Below are 20,023 nucleotides of genomic sequence, written 5' to 3' on the forward strand. Positions count from 1 at the left end.
CTGACAATAGCCCCGGAGTCTGATGTGATGTGTTCTCCTCCGGAGAAATAAACTTGTTCTTCGCCTTCCAATTTCCAGCGCCTGCCTCGTTATTTTGATCGCTATTCTTATGTGAATTAGAGGTGGTTTGCACCAAGCGGCATCAAAAGTCTTGGGAGTCAAAGCTGCTTTTTCACAATTGGTGCACCAACGTCGGACCCATCAGCGACACGTGGGTCCAGTGAGAGAGGTCCTAACGACGGAGTGAACATCTAAACGATCGGTAAAGTGCACCTGCCTGAAAGAGACCCTCGCCTGGCAGACGATCAACTGAACGTCACCAGTTCCGAACAGACCTCTCTCGAGTGACCTGCGGTCCTGACTGGGAACTTACAGGAACGCCGCATTGTTTGGAGTGAGAGGACAAAACGGGCGCTGGAAGGGGACGACGAAGAAACTGTCCACAATGGTCCGGGTAAGGTCGTGAAAAATCGATTCTTGCTTGTTATTTGAATGTTTGGCTGGTCGAATAAGTTCGACCGAATACTAGTATTCCCCTTAGTTGAGACATTCCCTGCATGCAAACAAACAGAGATTAGGAATACTCTCTTTCTTTGCAGACAGCGAAGGACACGTAATGCGGGCGTTTTGCCTAAATTGATTTGAGATTTTTTGTTGACCTTTGTTCCGTCCTGCCTGTCTTCTCAAAAATTGATTGATTGTTTGGCCAGACTGTTTATTAGAGGTCAGTCATCCGGCACCGCCGGAAGGCACCCCTAATAAGGACATGTATGTGAAATATGGACTAGCCACTGTAACGTATAGCGAACTATGGCATAGAAGAACTAGAAAAGACCGGGAAAATCCGTGGCCACTAACGGGATCTTTTTGACCCCGATAAAATAGAAACGCTAGGAATAGCTCTTCGCAGAAAGAGAACTACGCCAACCATGTTCGACAGCTATGGTTTATGGCAGAAAGAAGCCACTCAATGAAAGAAAAAAAAACAAAGCTAGACTAGATAAAGAGGTACGAAAAGCAGCTCACCAAGCTTGTAAAAAGTAAGAAAAAGGCATAAAAGAAAGAAGAAACTCGATTTTAAGTGGCCAATAGAATAAGTAAAACAATCCAAAAATGTAATTGATTAGGAAGATACAGTTCATGGAAACAACGCTAAAAGAATAATTAAGATATGTTTCATTCCACAACATAGGTACTTTGTAAGACCCTGGCGTTTTAGATATGAGCAATGAAAAGGATAGTAAACTCAGCCTCTTTTACTTCGCGTCCCCTTTGACAGAGCAAAAGCACACATTGTTGTTGAAACATTTTTGTACTACTATTATATGGTCCCCTAGGAAAGTACTGTCCCAGATATTAGGTAACTGTGAACCCCAGGTGCATTCTGGTTCTTGAGGTCCTAGAAATCTAAATTTTATTTTTGTACACCAAGTGTTTTGCCTACCTTCCCACCCACGTTCCCAGTGCTTAATTTGTCAGTTTCCATTGACATACATTAATACTGATTTGCTAAATGTATAGGCTCCCTTGCTGTGTGCACACGCCTGAGGTTAAAGGGCTTAAAACTGTTACCTTTGGAAGTAAATGCATAGGCATTGTAAAAAGCACCGGCACAAATTAAGACTGCACGTTCCACACTAAATAATATTTGCCGACTTTCAGAAGAGTTTTTTAAAACGTTCCTGAGCCTTACCACGGGTATGCCATTCAGTCAAACATTAGACAGAACAAAGGAGTGAATCTATTAAATAAAAAGAGAGATGGGCTTCCCTAAAATTGCTTCCTTTGCCAAAACAAGGGCTTGAAGAATCATCCCCAGAAAAGCTCACTTTAAGTGCCAACATTTGATGCCCATGCACAAGTTACATGACCTGAATGAACATTTAAGGAAAGTCTTGCTCTGCTTTAACAAACCACAATCTCCTTGAAAGAAAAGGTTATTTGTTTTGATCGTGTCATGGAAAAGTTTTTCTAGCAATCGCATTTTACGAGTCAGGCGTAAGACACATATTGCTGGTTTTGGAAGTCAGCCAGCCCTGGCAGTTACAAATCAATAGTTTCCTAGCAAGACTGTGCCCACGCGTTTTCTGAACTAAAACTGCACTGTTTTCCCCCCGTCTGCCCGAAAACCGAGCTCCATGCAGAACATTAAAGGAATTTCTGTTAGCGATCCTGCCACTGTAAGAAAGATGCATATCCTTAAAAACTAGGATACAACCGATGGAACTTGCCACCTCCTATAGTTTCCCTACTTTTGCGGATGGGGACAACCCCAAACTGCCGTAGATCGTTTTTAATAAAAGCATTAATACGTAGCCCCTCCCCTACTCTAAACTGAATGCATCTGACATCTGACCTCTTCCTACAACGCGGTATGTAATGCTGCACTTTGAACAATCCATGTAGTGAACATTCCACCATTAGTTAACCTTGCCGCACTGAATCTTTCTAGGCTTCAATACCCAGGTACCAAAGACTGCATCTCAGAAGATGGGTCTGATTCATGGTGGGGTAATAATCATCGTCATCACGTGTGTTGATGTGTTTTAGATGCTGGCCCCTCATACCCCTTTAGGTTTCGGCTGCAAAAAAGCTGCGCAAGCAGCTTTTGCGCAGGAGAAATCTATTGAGTTACAGTATGTGGCTCTGGAATCCGCCCTCTGTTTCATTGGCTAGCTCCATAAATGGAGGCTAGCCATTGGAACAGAGAGGCGTCCGTCATGGCCGGACCAGATTCGGGGGCGTTCCCGAGAATTTTCGGCTTTTGGCTACGTCATGCTACGTCAGCCAAAAGCCGGGAACGCCCCCGAATCTGGTCCGGCCGGGCCGTGCTTGCTGCTGTCCTGCCTTCCTCCGTGTCCCCCCTCCACCCGTCCCCCGTCCCCCCCTCCGTGTGCCCGTCCCCCCTCCCGCTCTCCGTGAGCCCGGGGCACATTCTTGTTCACATTGAAATCCAACTTCTGTTTGTACCTGGAGATTAATGCAAATAAAGCAGCGAGGAGGGCATGGACGGAACTAACATAGAAACCCCTAACTTAGTAATCGTCCCTGCGTGTGGGTGAAAGGTTTCCCTTTAGAGCCGCCCCTTTCCGTTCCTCCACGGGGGCTGGTTCAGGCAGGGGCAGATTCCTCGAGGGAGCGGTGCTTTCAGTTTCCATCCCTTGGGGGCGGCTCCTGAAGGTGCTGCTTGAGTCAAACTCGCACCAGTGACACCAAAGCCTTCTGAGACAGGATCCGAGGCAGACAAGCGCAGACCACCCCACCGGAGAGTGAGTACCATTTACTCTCTGTATACTTTATATCCCAGCGGTGGGTGTGTGACTCTCTCAGCGATTCCTGCACGGGAAGCAGATGCGATGATTTAAATGCAGAAATGTTGCTTCCAGCAAGAACGCTTTCTAGTTTGTCACAGAATGTCGAGGGGTGGATCAGTTTGTGCCTCCAAAGATCAAGCCTTGTTTATATCGTTCAATGGAACTTTGACAAAGGGTCGGGCGAGTTGCTGAGGATCACACCATTTTGGGTAGGAGGGGATGCCAGGATTAGAACATATATATTGCAACAAACTCACTTACATGAAAAAGGGCCCACTAAACTGGGCTTCGACGAGAAGACGTATATAGTGTAAAAAGAAGACAGCTCATATGTCATCTGAGCACGAAGAAAGGCCTGGTTAATATCAGAGGGTAGAAGGTGCATGAATTAACGAGCGAAGGCAATAGATAATTGGAAACAGTGAATCGCGAACTCGCAACGGGTGGACAAATGACGCGTGGTAGGTGGCAGGTTTTCGGCTCAGTCCTGGCTGATAACGTTTAGCGCCTGGGCGGATGATGCAGGTGTTACATAAGCCTCGGGGCGCTCCCTGCTCCTGGAAACACTGGGCCTCGTGTCCTCCTCACAGAGCCGGTCCCGTCAGCTCCCTCACTGGCTCTTAATCACAACCGGGCTGGGCAGAAACACACACCCATTACCTGTGCATAGCACTCACGGGCACATGCCCCCGGGTTTGTGTGTGTGTGTGGGGGGGGGGCTCAGAGGACCGCTGCCCCCGGGTCACAGGCCCGCAGGAAGCTGCAGGACCCAGGAAAGGGCAGGGAGGTGCAGGCTGGGCAGAAACACACACCCTTTCCCAGTGCACTAGCACTTCAAGGGCGCACGCACCCGTGTGTGTGTGTGTGTGTGCTGGCACGCATCTTGTGGTGAGTTAGACAGTAATTAAGTTCGCAGTTAGCTCCTGCGAGATGCCCTTAATAGTGGAGTACAGCTGCCCGCCCCGCATGTGTGCGTGAGTGTGTGTTTGGGAGGTGCCGTTTCCCACAGCTCTGATCTAATTCAGACGAAACTGATTGCAATGTCCGTATGTCTGTGTGCCTGCGGTGATCGGCTGTCTGCCTGCCTGCAGTGCCCGTGGTCCGTCTGTCTGTGTGTGTGCCTGCAGTGTCCGTCTGTCTGTGTGCGTGCAGTGTCAGCCTGTCTGTGTGTCTGCAGTGTCCGAGGTCCATCTGTCTGTGTGCCTCCAGTGTCCATCTATCTGTGTGCCTGCAGTCTCTGTCTGTCTGTGTGCCTGCAGTGTCTAACGTCCGTCTTTCTGTGTGTGTGCTGCAATGTCAGCCTGTCTGTTCGTTCCCCCAGCAAAAAAAAAGTGAGCACCTACTGTCAAGGCAATCACAGTGTCATGGAGCAGCCCCTCTCCTATCTGTTCCTTCCTTCAACAAATCTCGCACCGGGTAAAACGCCGAAGATGCGCCACTCCGTGCCAGCAGGAATAAGAAACAACCCTTGTGTCTAGGTTTACAATGTCAACCGGCCAGGATACGGTGCCTGTCTGGGTGCCTGTAGTGTCCATCTGTCTGTGTGCCTGTAGTGTCCGTCTGTCTGTGTGCCTGTAGTGTCCGTCTGTCTGTGTGCCTGTAGTGTCCGTCTGTCTGTGTGCCTGTAGTGTCCCGCTGTCTGTGCGCCTGCAGTGTCCATCTGTCTGATTGCAATGTCCGTCTATCTGTGTGCCTGCGATGATCGGCTGTCTGCCTGCCTGCAGTGTCCGTGATCCGTCTGTCTGTGTGTGTGCTTGCAGTGTCCGTCTGTCTGTGTGCGTGCAGTGTCAGCCTGTCTGTGTGTCTGCAGTGTCCGAGGTCCGTCTGTCTGTGTGCCTCCAGTGTCCGTCTATCTGTGTGCCTGCAGTCTCTGTCTGTCTGTGTGCCTGCAGTGTCTAAGGTCCGTCTTTCTGTGTGCGTGCTGCAATGTCAGCCTGTCTGTTCGTTCCCCCAGCAAAAAAAAGTGAGCAACCACTGTCAAGGCAACCACAGTGTCATGGAGCAGCCCCTCTCCTATCTGTTCCTTCCTTCAACAAATCTCGCACAGGGTGAAACGCCGAAGATGCGCCACTCCGTGCCAGCAGGAATAAGAGGACTTTGCAAACAGCAAAAAAAAATGGAGCACATTAAAACTTGGCTGCGCACCCATGTAAGAGGCAGGGCATGTCTGCGCTTGTGCAAAGTAGTATATTATAACCAGCCACGTAAGAGGGCCGATCTGCGCTTGCGCAGAGTCCCCATCTCCAGACCTCACACGCGTCACCCAGCATCACAGGCACTGGTCACGCTCGAACCCACGCCATCTTAAACCTTTGCACCTAGGGTCTCCGTGCAAACCAGAGCGCTCCACAGCCCGGGGATGAAGTGCTGTGTAAATGTCACAGTGCAGTACATGGTATAGGCCAATTCTACTACAGTACCTGCTTCAGTGCACACTTGCACTGAGAGCAACTGCTGTGCTGTGACAGCTGTGTGGGCGGATGGCTGTGAGAGCTGTGTGGGCTGTGAGAGCTGTGTGGGCTGTGAGAGCTGTGTGGACTGTGAGAGCTGTGTGGGCTGTGAGAGCTGTGTGGGCTGTGAGAGCTGTGTGGGCTGTGAGGGCTGTGTGGGCTGTGAGAGCTGTGTGGGCTGTGTGGGCTGTGAGAGCTGTGTGGGCTGTGAGAGCTGTGTGGGCTGTGTGGGCTGTGAGAGCTGTGTGGGCTGTGAGAGCTGTGTGGGCTGTGAGGGCTGTGAGAGCTGTGTGGGCTGTGAGGGCTGTGAGAGCTGTGTGGGCTGTGTGGCTTGTGTGGCCTGTGAGAGCTGTATGGCCTGTGAGAGCTGTGTGGGCTGTGAGAGCTGTGTGGGCTGTGAGAGCTGTGTGGGCTGTGAGAGCTGTGTGGGCTGAGAAAGCTGTATGGGCTGTGTGGGCTGAGAGCTGTGTGGCCTGTGTGGGCTGTGAGAGCTGTGTGGGCTGTGAGAGCTGTGTGGGCTGTGTGGGCTGTGAGGGCTGTGTGGGCTGTGTGGGCTGAGAGCTGTGTGGGCTGTGTGGGCTGTGAGAGCTGTGTGGGCTGTGAGAGCTGTGTGCGCTGTGAGAGCTGTGTGGGCTGTGAGAGCTGTGTGGGCTGTGAGAGCTGTGTGGGCTGTGTGGGCTGTGTGGGCTGTGAGAGCTGTGTGGGCTGTGAGGGCTGTGAGAGCTGTGTGGGCTGTGAGGGCTGTGAGAGCTGTGTGGGCTGTGAGAGCTGTGTGGGCTGTGAGAGCTGTGTGGGCTGTGAGAGCTGTGTGGGCTGTGTGGGCTGTGAGAGCTGTGTGGGCTGTGAGGCCTGTGTGGCCTGTGAGGGCTGTGAGAGCTGTGTGGGCTGTGTGGGCTGGGTGGTCTGTGTGGGCTGTGAGAGCTGTGTGGGCTGTGAGAGCTGTGTGGGCTGTGAGAGCTGTGTGGGCTGTGAGAGCTGTGTGGGCTGTGTGGGCTGAGAGAGCTGTGTGGGCTGAGAGCTGTGTGGGCTGTGTGGGCTGAGAGAGCTGTGTGGGCTGTGAGAGCTGTTGGCAATGTAAATAACAATGCCATTTATTTATAAGTAAAAAAAATAAAAAGAAATGTCATGAGCAATGCCAATAACTCTTTGTTCTTTAGGTTATAGCGGTGTTTTCAACTGAAGGTTGGAAAGGCTTAGTACACTGTCCTTTAGGCGAAAATAGGCTAGTATTATGAAATTGCGCTTTTTGTGTAGGGACTATCTCTGAGTATGTGAAATGTTTGTATAGTACGCATGTGTGTGTGTCATGTACGTATGGGCCCATGTGAGAATGCTTTTGTGTTGACTGGGTTGCTAGCAAAGTGACGTGCATTAGCGACAATGATGAATTTCGATTTATGAACTGACCAAATGAAGAAGTGAAGGGGCCCTGAGCTCGGGTTCGTACTTTCTCCCACCAACTAGAAGCTAGCGACATTGTCATGTTTGAGATTTACCTCTTCTTCTTACATCCAAATAGAAACATAAGAGCTGTGCCATTGTACATCAATTATGCAGCGGGGGAAAGTAATTCAGGTTCTGCCGCGGTGGTGGTGACAGCGTATCAAAGTCGCGCTGTAAGCCTTCCTCTTGATGTGTCTCGCCCGAGCAGCGAACCTTTTACCATTTGGTAATGGTAGAAGGTTCGCTGCTCGGGCCAACAGCGAACCTTCTACCATTTGGTAATGGTAGAAGGTTTGCTGCTCGGGCCAGACACATCAAGAGGAAGGCTTACAGCGCGACTTTGATACACTGTCACCAACACCGCGGAGGAACCTGAATTACTTTCCCCCGCTGCAGAATTGAAACTGTGGAAGTGCGAGACACGGAGAAGCCCAAATGCGATCTCCGCAGTAAACAAAAGAAACACAGATTAATTTGGAGCCCCACTTAGAGCCTCCGTACTTGTTTGAAGTGCGAAACAAAAACAACTGAACTCCTCCAAACGCTGACTACACCATAATAGGTCTACCGTTGCACTAAAAGATTCAGGATTGCACTAGCTCCGTTAGAATAATTGGACCCGCGGGACCGCGTCGACCATTGTTAAAGATTACCCACAATGAAAGAGCCCTGATGAGAATCTGAAACTTAACTCCAGATTCGAAACGCGTCGGCAGGCACTAAAAGAAAGTTAACAAGAATTTATTGTTAATCACTTTGACTTTGTTTTCAAAGTTGGTTTTGATCTTTCTTAAAGAAATTTTGTTGCCGTTTTTATTGCTATTTCACTCTGTGGTTATTGTAGTGGAGAGACATTTCGCAAAGATTAATTATTTGAGGACAAAAAACCGCTACATTTGAAAAGAAGATTGTGCATAAATTGTTCATATTTGTATATATGTATGTTGTGTAGTAGTTTTGTATATATGTATAAACGTTGTATATAAGTGTTTTTCTAACTCATGAAAATACATAAAAGATTTGATAAATTCCAAAAGGGTTTAAATAAAATAACCCCTACAAACAGAAGATAATTTCTTTGTTTGTGTGTTCTTAAATCTGGAGACAAGAAATCAGAGTGGGGGTTAGCAATTCTTTCTAGTTCACTATAAATTGGTCCAGCTACCCCTCCGTCCCAGGACCAAACTCCTTTTCTTCACAAAAAAAAAAAAATTGTACATCTGATTGCCATCCCTAATTTATGCCTATACATCAACTCAAACTATCGCTGCTAGATATTGGGGGACCCCACTGTAAGTATTAGTACGACTGCACTTGTGCCTAGCCATCAGGAAAAGAAAGTAAGTATTTTTCAGGTCATCTGCTTAGATCTTCTACTGTCAAAAGGGGAAGGAAGAAGCCTGGCCCCTGGGCAAATTGAAATGGACTTTGAGTTGTGCGACATGCATGACAAAGTCCCTTTTTGTGTAACTAACGCTGCGTTTTTCGTGCTTGGTGCATGTATTGTCACGTCCTATTGCGTATTGTGTGTATACAAAAAGTATGCGTTTTGTGTTTTTCTTTGGTTTATGTGCTTAAATGTACGAATTGTCCTGTACTGTTCTACGTGGTAAGTGCACTGGATAAACTTGTTGTAGTGCACTCACTCTCTCTCTCTCTCTTTTTGAGCCTACCTACACTGTCCAGGAATGACCATGCTGGGATCAATTCCATGTGACAACTGGGTGGACTCACTCTTAGCTGTTCACTTCACAGAATGCTGTGAATTCGCTTTTGAATAAATGACAACACTGTACCTCACAAGTACACGTCTAATTGGCTTCAACACAACAGTGTTTGAATAAATTGACAGAAACGAAATACTATATTTTGCCATGTTACTACCCCTCCTTTCTGTAAAATGATGGAATTTAATGGGCTGAAAATGAAAGGATGGGTAAGACGACGTATGCCCCCTAATCTGACCCTTAAAAGGGAGCTATATGTCAGTGGCGTTTGTTTTAGATACCTTAGTAGCACTACCATCATTGTTCATGTTACTGCAACCACTGCACATAAGTAGAGTGACCAAACTTCCCCGCTTTGCCGGGATGGTTCCAGTTTTGTACCAGCTGTCCCAGAAACATTTCAAGAAATATAGCTCAAGTCCCGGTTTTTAAAGATAATCGACAAAAATTGGTGGGAGGTGTTTTTCTCGTTCTACAAAACAGGGATAGTTAGCCGTTGTTTCCAGGAAACAATTTGATTATCAGGCAAGCTGCCAAGATTAAAAATTGCAACTTATGTATGTTCTTATTGACTGTTCTGTAACTCTCTGCTAAGGAGTGCGCTCATCGCCTGAAGTAACATAATAGTCCTTCTCCCAATTTTGGGAATTGTCCTTGGTTGTTTTGGTTTTATAAAGTAACTAGGTTGCAAAGGATGGCGCAGAAATGAGAAAAATGTTTATAAAAATGATTTGAACTAAAGTAAAAGGAATGTTGTAGTAAGCCCTGCTGAATGGGTACAGAGGTCAAGCTGTTTAGTTAAAAGTAAGAAACATTGACAGGATGGAACAATGCTCAGCTTGTGTACTATTATGGTGCACAATACTAGGAAGGGTACCTGTAGGCCCATGATAATAACCCATCACACCTTCTATTGTGGTTAACAAATCTTGAAGAAAACGTAGCCCTGCAGGAATTTGTTTTGTAACGACGGTTTTCCTGGAAAAGTTAGTATGAATTTGACAGACCATATGGTTAATAGTTTTAGATTTCCTGCCACAACCATATTTGTGAAAGAGAAAAGTACACGAAGGATAATATGTATGATTGGAATTCCCATGGGTGTTCGTAGACCTGCACAACAGTGAAAAGTAGGAATCAATAAGTATACCCAGACAAAAAGACACAGAGTATCCACATTGTCTTCCTTTTTAGTAGACAATACATATTTTCTTAGCTGCTTGGGGTTGGGAGAGAAAACTAAAATTGTGTAACATCTTCCCTTGCCAGTTCTCCAAAAATTTGTTTTATACTCACTGCTACATTCAAGAATGCCCTCCAGTCATTGGAAAAGAGAGGTCGGACGCGATGCACAGCCTGACTGCAAGGAGTGGAACACCTATGACGACGACCAAGGCGGAGCCGCAGAGCCAAGATTCTGGACGAGGCACTAACACCGACAAGAAAGAAAGAAAGAAAGAAGGGCTATTCAGAAGCCTCCAGCTTGTTGGTCTACTTGTGCCTGAAGTCTCAATCCATTGGGCCCAATTGGTGGGCTCATTTGTGCGGAGTCTCTGTCCCCCTTGGTCCATCTCCAGTTTGACCCCCACTCCACCCTTTCTTCCTTTGGCTCCCCCAAACCCCTCTTTTTCACATGGGGATTTTATCAACCTGATGAAGGAACAATGGACAAAGATAGGATAGGGTTAGTAGGGATGGACTTCACGGATAAGGAATAGGGTGCGGGTACCCTGTCTAAGGTACAGCGATAGATTAGTTAGTAAACAGGGAAGAGGGATTGTGACCACAGAGAAAGAACGACCTCGCCCTGCAACGTGGAATCTGGACCCGAGCTGGACGCAAAGCTCCATCGCCGGTGCTCAACAGTGCCAACGCCAAGATGAACAATGGGAGCCTACCACATTTACATGGCTCACTGTAAAAAGACACTGGAAAGAAAAGCTCATCGATTATATTAGGTTAAAACTTCTCTCCCAATCACCTTGTATTAGTTGTGCCCCAAATGGACAAGAAAATAATTTGTGTGTGAAATTCTACATCACTCGCATTCATAGTGTCATTGTATTGATGATAGCATGGGAATGTCATTCCATATGGAAGAAAAAGTAAACTATGTATCACAAGGATTGTATTACGCCAATTTCCATCCTGAATATGCTTATTCGTTTTGCCCCCCCACAGTCCAGTTTTCAAAAGTACACGCAATGATCTCTATCCTTCGAAAGAATTAGTACGATAAACAGTTTTTTTGTGTTACAAAGAATGTACTGCCTCATCTAGGAATTGTGCTCATCACCAAGTTTAAACTGCGGTACAGCGAACACCTTTTTGCATACACCTCTCCCAGTTTGTTGCCCTCACTGCATAAGTTATTGACAATACTGTTTGTGCAGATAACAACCTTCCTCTCCTATTGTCTGTATATCTGCCTGTACAACATGTATGCCACCAAAAACTACAATAATCAGCCCAACTGCATGTTTAGCTATGAGACATCTCGAAGGACTGGGGTTGGAAAATATCAATGTTTCTCTTGGTCCCAGTACTGACAATATGTGGTTGCTCGTTGGATGTACACTGTATACCGCCCTAGTGTTCCCTTTACACAAGTACCTTGTGCCCTGAAGACATTGGAAAAGATTAGCAAGCTGGCGAGGTATGTTCAAAGGGAGGACTGTTAGAATTAAAATAACAAGCATGAACATTGCCGGCGCCATCTTGCTTAACGTAGGCCTCTGCGAGCGCGTAAGCGGCAACCATTTTAGACATCGCGGCCATTTCATACACTGCTGGTCACCTGTGTGTCACCCTGACCCCGCCATAATCCCCCGCGCTCTAACTAAGCCCGAGCACACATACTGGGGTCATAAAACCATGTCAGCATGACAGTGCCCCGGAGTCACCTCCCGCGCCAAACCAACTTGCCCTTTCATCCTCCATGCACAGGCAAGCCCCCTTTTATAACCTCCTTCTCTGCACCTGGCCACTCAGCCCGGTCCCAGGCTCTAACCGACCCCTGAGGACATTGTTTATTGCCTACACATGACAGAGCTTGTTTCACCAACAAAGGGGCCTGACTTAATCAATAACCCAAACCCTTAGATCTGACCGATCCCACGTACTTTTAGATCCTGTTGCAATGTCCAGCTGCGAGATAGCGATCATCTGTTACATCTGGGTGGGGGACGATTGCTGCAAGGTCTGTGTGGGAACTAGCTTAGGGCGGGGATTCCAAGGATGTTAGAATATGCAATAAACTGATGTCAGGAATGTTTGACCATGTAATAAACAGACAGAAATTAGCATAAAAGGCCATGCCACAGAGATGCAGTTAGAACACCTCCTGACGATATCCCCGGTGTCTGATGTCATGTGTTCTCCTCCGGAGAAATAAACTTGTTCTTCGCCTTCCAATTTCCAGCGCCTGCCTCGTTATTTTGATCGCTATTCTTATGTGAATTAGAGGTGGTTTTCACCAAGCGGCATCGAAAGTCTTGGGAGTCAAAGCTGCTTTTTCACAAAACTGCCAGCTTACTGAAAACCATAACCTGTGTGCTTATCTCTCGCACTTCTTCATGCATCACATTGCTAAGTTTCCATCCCATAACATAATAAACCCATCTGGGTGGTCATCACGCATGTCATGGGAACATTTCCCACACAGGATCAAAACAAAGGCAACAGAAATCAAACTAAACACCCCCACAGTGTTACATGCTACCCCTGTAGATAAATGCTTCAGCATCCCAAACAAGGGTAGTTAATGCTATATAAATGTTTCAATTCAATAAAAGAACAGGTACAGTTTGGGTGGAAGGAGCAGTGGTACAAAATAGTGATTGCATAGGCAGCAGGAGGGCACGCTTCCTTGTGCACGAACAGAACAGGTACAGAATTTGCAGTAGTAACAATACTTGCTTCTGTCACATACACAAACAGTATCGGATCAGGCGATTAGAGCACAAGCTTAGCACAGAAAGAGAGCAACTGAGAGCGTGTTAATGTGTTTGTGAGAAAGATATGTATATGAAACAGCTATGTGCGACAGTATATGTTAGTATGATTATTTTTTGTGTTACTATGTGTGTCTATGTTTTGTTAGAAAGAGCAAAACGCAATAATGATTGTTTTTGTGCATGAAGGTGTCCATCCATGCACAAAATCAATAATTAAATAATCGCATTTTGCTACTTCTTCGTGTGCTGCACACCTAGAAGTAACATATCACCATTATTGATTGTTTTTGTGCAGGAGGTATTCCTTCCTGCACATAAACAATCAATAATGGTGATTTGCTACAATCATCGCTGCAACGCAGGCACCTTTGCATTATTGGAAAACACAGGGTTATGCCATATTCTTGTAAATACGGCGCATCCCTGCATTTTGGAAACGGCACTGAGTGGCGCTGCAAAGTTTTCCACCACGCTGTGATATTTCGTTGTACATATGCCCCACAGTTTTTGCCTGTCTTGTTGGAGACCGACAGGTCGTGTATGTGTGACGGATTTTAATGGTCAGCCATGTAGGAAACTTACTATAAATGCAATGGGGCTGTCATTCTGCCATGAAGGGCATGGGTACACAACAAAATAGCTCAAGAACCAATGACCCTTTTCAACACCAACAGAAAATTAAAGAAGTCAGCCTGTTCTCGCCCTACAAATCGCTACAAAATATATTGAAGTTTCTTAAAGGAGCTGAATGTTCCCATGCCAAAGATTGCATAGTAAATGTTATAAAAGTGCAAAGAGCAATGCAAAATCAGAAGTATTTATTTCATCATATAATTATTTGAAAGGAAACAAATTCTGAAAAAGCAATCACACTAGAGCAGCCGTCTTTGCATGAAAGTGCTGAATGTTATGTGATGTGATGTCCTTCCTTTGTCCCCTTCATGAAACAACTCTGCAACACATTGCTCTATAGTGGCTACACCTGTAGAACAAGACCCTAGAAATATATAGCATGTCAGGGGCCAAAGTAAAAAAAATGGCCCTCACCACTTAGGTATGACGTGCTGTTAAATAGGCACTAATTAGAATAAGCATTGGCAAAGCCAATAGATCTGGTTGGAATGTGCTAATGCATATAAACAGCAGCATGTACAGATGCACACAAACTATTTGTGCCCTGTCAATGTGTGACCTGCTGCATGGTGCTGCAAACTCTGGGAATTTAAAATAGGAACCATACGGAGGCACAGAAAAAGGTGGGATGCACATAGTTGAGTCCGTGCACATTTATGAGTAGCTATGTTCACATATGCTAGCACATAAAACCCAGACCTATTGACTTTGCCAATGCAGAAGCTGATAACATCTTGTATGGATGATCAAAGTCTAAGCGCCAGGATGCCCGTTGGGTGACAGACATAGCGCTATATAAGTATGCCAATACATACATACACTGGAAGGTAACAACCTAGGCGGAGATTTTTATACAATTGCCTACCCAATGGACACAAGACAAAAATGAGGAAGGTACAGTTTCCAATAAAAGTTGTACTATTTGAATATATACTAAATAAATTTTATTTTTAAGCAAACCAATATAAAAAATACATAAATTTCAATACAATAAAATTACAATTCATAAACAACAAATTAACATTAAAAATCACATAATGTTTTCTTTTACAAATTACGAAAAATGGTGTGTCTAGCTGGCATTTCCAGAAACGGGAACATGACATCCCGGCATCCGAAATAATAGGGAGAACGCGAAAAACAATTAAGCATTACATATTCCATCGGAAAAAGTTATACAACCTGGTGTCATTGAAAATCCGAAAGTTTTATCCAATGCGACTTATTACATCCTGTGGAGGCGGTAGAACATTGGTTGTCTTAAAATCAGGTTTATCAAGTTATAAAGCCGAAATAATTAAGCAGAAATTCATTGAAACGCCTTGCATGTTTTCTAAAAACAACCTAAAGAATCTAATCTGAATTAAACGTCAGCAATCTATTTTAAATTCGCTTTGAGAAGCTTACATTTGCAGAAAAGTGTCTCCTGTCTTGATAAAGGCGCTGGACGCCGAAACGCGTTGACATACAACTAGACACACCATTTTTCGTAATTTGTAAAAGAAAACATTATGTGATTTTTAATGTTAATTTGTTGTTTATGAATTGTAATTTTATTGTATTGAAATTTATGTATTTTTTATATTGGTTTGCTTAAAAATAAAATTTATTTAGTATATATTCAAATAGTACAACTTTTATTGGAAACTGTACCTTCCTCATTTTTGTCTTGTGTCCATTGGGTAGGCAATTGTATAAAAATCTCCGCCTAGGTTGTTACCTTCCAGTGTCTATTTCCCTGACCTAGGGGTATATGTTTTATGTAAGTAAACAGGGAGCCCTTGTTTGATGCAAATACATACATACATACATACATACTTTGTTTTCTCAATCGGGTGCCATCAGCCCATCGGGTATAACCAGACATGGGTTTTGAGATGTCTGTGCTGCAGGTCTCGTCTCATACTGTACCTCGGCACGATACGAACGCTGAGATTGCTTCCAATCCTGTTCTAAGAGAACATAGCTTATCAGTTCATACAGGACTGCTTCTATGAGAGCAAACCCATATGCTGATTCATATATGGCCTAGCTCTGTCTGTATTGGCACAGTGAGCAAAAAGCGCGAGTAATTTGTTATGTTACGTTAATTTAATTTATATTGTGCACGAATCACCCTGGGAGGGGTATCTCGGCGCAGAATAGATCACAGGCAAAGGGAAACTACTGAATTAAAATAGCACTGGCTTAAGTAGTTTTCTAAAAAGTAAGATGATCAGTGCATAGTTGAATGTGAAGTGGCAACTCGTTCCCGAGGAGGGGGACTTAGTAAGAAAGGGACCAGCCCCCTCCTCTAGACTTTCTGACCCCCGGGACAGTAAGCAACAACTTGTCGCTGGATCTTAACAGCCTCACTGGGTGATTGTAAGTGAGCATTAAAGAAAGGTAACTTGCTCTTTTCCCCGTCAATGACATGTTTTAAACAACACATTTTAAAAATCATTCTTTTCCGAACAGGTAGTCAATGTAAGGAACTCAAAAGGGGAGGGGAAGCTACCCCAGATGGAAGACCGCACATGGGACGGGTTGCGGTGTTTTGGACAACTTGTAGTTTAGATTCTCTCAGTTTCCGAGATTAATTCGAACATTCCATTATTGGATTGTTTTTCATTAGTTACACTGGTGGTCGCTGCTCTTCTCCCTACCTTGCTGGCAGTTATTGTGGTGGTTGATGTCCTTGCTGGCAGCAGTTGTCACTGCTGTGGCCGTGCAGTTGTGGTTGCACTTGTTGCTTTTGCCTCTCTTGCAGTTAAAATCGTGGTCAGTGCTCGTTTTGCTGCTTTCTTGGTTGCTACTCTGACTGCAGAGTTCCTGCTGTGGTCATTGTAGGTGTTGCTGCTGTTGTCCCTGATGAGGTAGCAGATGTGGTTTCGGTTATGGTTTTTGCCGAGGTTTCAGTTATGGTTGCTGCTATATTCCATGTTGTTGTGGCAGCTGTAGTCCCGGCTGTGTTGGCAGTTGTTGCTGCTGTGAGCCCTGCTGTCCTCACAGTTGTTGCTGCTGAGAGCCCTGTTGTGCTGGCAGTTGTTGCTGCTGAGAGCTGTTGGTGTTGTTTGTGGCCGTCTTCTCCCAGTGGAATACGGTAGGCCCAATTAGCACAGGGTATCCAGGCTCTACAGGACCACTTAATCACACTGATATGTATTTGTATCTCGAATCAATGATAATTCACCTAGAGATCCACTGATAAGTTTTCTTATTGTTTTATTTTCATTGTGCATTCATACAAAACATTTTTATGTAGAGTGCTTTATCAAAACAAATTCCTATTCTTATAGATGTAATTTACAAGGCACATCTATAGTCAAATCATTACAATGAAAGAGGCATAAAACGCCTATCAAAGCACACTGTCACTCACACAAAAAGCGAAAATGTCTAGCACTCATAGGATCTCTTATTTGTCCAAGCAATATATTGGCAAATTCCTCTTCTACAGCCTTCATTCTACAGGTTATCGTCTGTGGTCGCACAGATGTCCCCGCAGTAGCACAACGCAATAGGGGCTTCCTGCAAAATATGATACTTCCATATCTCAAAGATATCCATAGGCTTTAGGCTGAATGTGAGGCCCCCTCAGGGGGTAAGGCCTCCCTCTGTTGCAGGGGCTTCAGGGGTCTGTGTTATACCTCTATGTCCCTGCCATGGTGACAGCTTGTTCTATTGCTGTGCTTATAGCTGTGGCCCCTGCTATTACCCCTTTTCTGATTGCAGCGATGATCCCAGCTGTGGTGCCTGCTATGCTTAAAGTTTTGTTCCAGCTGCGGTTGCTACTGTGATGGTGGCTGTGGTTACACGTGTTGCTAATATCGTGTTATCTGATGTGGAAGAAGCTATTGCTGCTATTGCCAAGGCTGTGGGAGCAGCTCTTGTTGCTATCGTCACTGCTTTTGTCCATGCTATGTTGGCAGTTGCTTCTGTGGCAGATGATGTTGCTGCTATGGTGGTGGTGATTATGACAGCTATGGTGGCAGCTGTTGTTACAGCTGTGGTGAAAGGTGTTGCAACTGCTGTGTTTCCTGTTGTGAGAGCTGTTATTGCTATTGTCCCAATATGGTTAACACTGGGGTCACTGCCGGTGCCCTTGTTTTGCTGGCAGCTATTCTTGCTGCTGTTGTCCATTGTATGGTGTTGGCTGTGGTCACTGCTGTTGTTACAGCATCGGTTGGTGCTATGGTCCCTTCTGTGTTGGCAGCTGCTATAGTCTCTGCTGTAGGTGCAGTTGAGTTTGCTGCCGCATGTCCTGCAGTTGTGGCTTTTGCTGTTCCTGCAGTGCTGGCAGCTGTGGTGTTTACTGCTGTTGCAGTTACTTTTGTCCTTGCCATTTTATCACTTGTATTAACTTCTGTGGTGGGACCTATCATGACTGCTATGGTCCTGCTGTGCATTTAACGATTGCTGCTGAATTTATTGCTGCCGTCGTAGTAACATTGGTTGCATATAGTTGAAACTATTGGGCTGCTCTTGATGATGTCATTGTAGTAGCCGTGGTTACAGCTTTGGTAACTACTTGGGTCTCTGCCACGATGCCAGCTTTGGTCACTCCTTTGGTCCATGCTGTCATTACAACTGTGGTGACTACTGTGCTTACTGCTCTCATTACAGCAGTAGTCACGGTTGTGGCTCTAACTGGGCCTGCAATTGTTGTATCTTCTGTGGTAGGGTTGTGGGATTTGTTATTGTTTCAGCTTTTTTCATTGCTGTTGTACCTGATGTTGTGGCTTGTTGTTGCTATTAGCCCTACTATGGTTACAACTGTGAACACAAAAATGGTGACCAGAGGAATGCTGGCAATAAGTATACCACTGGCAATCCTTCAGGGTAGTGTTCCAGCCCATCGTTGTTTTGCCCACCATGCCACCTCAGTTTGAACCCAGACATATGTAAATCAGCCTTGACCCTGCACCAATGGGAACAGTCCAGCCCGAACTGCCAGGCGGGCATTTGCATAAGTGGGCCTTTGTCTAGAGTGGCATGGTGGGTGAAAAATGATGGACTGAAATGCGGACCGAGCAATTGCCAGTGGCTGAGATTAATTCAGGTATTCAATCTATCACTTTGTTGTTGTGGTTACAACTGTGGTCACTCCTGTTGTCTCTGTTTTGCCAGCAACTGTTGTTATTCCTGTTATCCTTGCCATGGTGTCCGCTGAAAATGTTGTTGTGATCCCTGGTGTTGCAGCAGCTGCTGTTGCCACTGTGGGCCTTGCTGTGGTTATAGATGTGTTGTCTGCTGTGGTACCTGCTGTGGATGCATGCTGGGCATGAGTTCTGGCAGAAACCTAAAGCTGACTCTAGCCTGACGTAAAAAAAACCTTAGCCAAATGGCTGAAAAAATTCGCTCAGAGAGATAAAGTCTCAATAGACAAAAGGCCAGAAGAGAAGTTAAATTCGGTCTAGCAGCAGCCTTTGGAGAGAAAGTGTAGCAGGTAGGTAAAGACCCAAAGGCGCATCCAGATTTCAAGTGTACTGTTTTCACACAGACACTGTGTGGTCTCCAGCCTCACCCAGTGCTGACGTTCTGATGTCTTCACTCAAGGTCTTTCCCAGTTTAAGGAACTTGAGTGTTAAGGGTATTTATTGACTCAGCAGTCTTTTGCCACGTTTTCATTCCAGTAATCCCCCGCCCAGCCGCCTCCCTGCTTCGCTTATTGCTCTGGATAGCGGTATGTCTAAAAACGGACTTAGAATAATAATTTTAATCTACTACTTAGACCTCCTGCGCGTCGTGTGTTGTTCTATGTATGGGGAAGCGGATTAAATGCTGCTCTCGAGCCGCCCCAGCCCCCTTTAAACCCCTGTTCATGCCTCTCTAATCTACTCGTCTTTTTAAAGTAAGAAATGAAGTCTGAGGTAGAGTGTTTATTGCTTTTAGCAATGAGAATGTGCACATCATATCAACCCTACACGAGTTAGCACTATTCACATGTTTCAGTGTTTACACGTGCCATGGTTTTGATCCCCTAAAGACTGTCTTTATTCTGCCGATATCCTTCTGGAGAAGAGGTGCCCAGAACTGGGGAGAGCGATCCAGATGTGAATGCAAACACTGCTCCAGACGTGGCCTACAGAGCGTGATACAGGACTCCAGATGTGGTCTCCAGAGTTCTGTACAATACATCAGATGTGACTTCTGTAGCTGAGTACTGCACTCCAAATGTTGCCTCTAAGGCGAGACACAGTATCCCAGACGCAGCCTACTGTCTGCTCCCTCTGTCACACCTCCAAAGCCCAGCTGTGAAGATGTCACCTCCCCAGCTGGACACAGTCTACAGATGCAGTCACCAGTGCTAGGTACAGTACTTCATGGGGACTTCCAAAGTGGATCCTTTACTTCCGACGAGACCTCCAGTTCTGGAAAATTACTCTTGTAGTGCCTTCCGGAGTTGGACACTGTGCCCCACATGTGGCATCTATGGTTGAGTACAGTACCCCAGATATGGCCCCTAGAGCTTGGCACAGTTCTTCACATGTGGCCTCCATGGATGTCAGAGTACTCCA

At 45.7% G+C, this 20,023-nt stretch overlaps 1 protein-coding gene across 1 annotated transcript in view; it reads right to left on the reverse strand.

Moving 5' to 3' along the window:
• The window catches only part of ADAMTS7 (ADAM metallopeptidase with thrombospondin type 1 motif 7), a 594,575-nt gene that overhangs the window by 538,766 nt on the left and 35,786 nt on the right, over positions 1-20,023 (reverse strand). The window lies entirely within an intron of this gene.

This window comes from Lissotriton vulgaris, chromosome 2_1 (genome assembly GCF_964263255.1).
Source record: "Lissotriton vulgaris chromosome 2_1, aLisVul1.2, whole genome shotgun sequence".
In the NCBI taxonomy this organism is placed as follows: Eukaryota; Metazoa; Chordata; class Amphibia; order Caudata; family Salamandridae; genus Lissotriton; species Lissotriton vulgaris.